Source organism: Galeopterus variegatus, unplaced genomic scaffold (genome assembly GCF_000696425.1).
Source record: "Galeopterus variegatus unplaced genomic scaffold, G_variegatus-3.0.2 Scaffold2734, whole genome shotgun sequence".
NCBI lineage: Eukaryota > Metazoa > Chordata > Mammalia > Dermoptera > Cynocephalidae > Galeopterus > Galeopterus variegatus.
In genome coordinates, this window is record NW_007728845.1 from 31,582 (window position 1) to 32,320 (window position 739).

Consider the following 739-nt stretch of genomic DNA (forward strand, 5'->3'; position numbering starts at 1 on the left):
CATGGTTCTACAAAAAGAAATCCCTTCATGAACAGTAACAAGGAGCCACAGTATGGTATTTTCTCCTACAATTTTCAAATTATTAATTTCCCATCAACGTGCATAATTAGCCTTCCAGTACTCAAGTCTTTCCTGTTAATGACCTTTAGTACCTGCAATGTCAAGTCTAACTTGTCAGTTTGAGAAAAAGTAAGTAAAGCAATTTTTGAACAGCAAAGAAAATAATTTTCTTGGTGGAAAGTTGTAAAATATTCTCTTTATAACCATAAATGATATCTGCAGAGTATCTATGTGCCTGACGCAGCAATAACCAAAATGCCCTGGGAATTATTCCCACCACTTTGGTGATGGTCCCACTGACCTGTCAATCACAAGAATTTACAAGTTCCAAAACCCATTTCCCCACCAGCTCCTACAGGCATTTTATAGCCATGTATGTATCTCAGTGAGTTTTAAAGATTCTTACTCTCTTAGTTGAAAAATGAGCTCTATCCCATTGAGCCAACAGGGATCCATTTCTTTTGCATGTAAACATTTTTAATCTTTCTATCTGCCCTGAAGTAGGCCTGCAAACATAACTAGTTTATCTCTTTTCTTCCTTCCCTCATATCCAATTCATCAGCAAGTCCTGTTTGACTTTACCTTCAGACTCTACCCCGAATCCAAGCACTTCTCACCATCTCTACTGTCACAACCCCTAGTCTAAATTATCAATGTCTCTCACCTGAACAAGCACAGA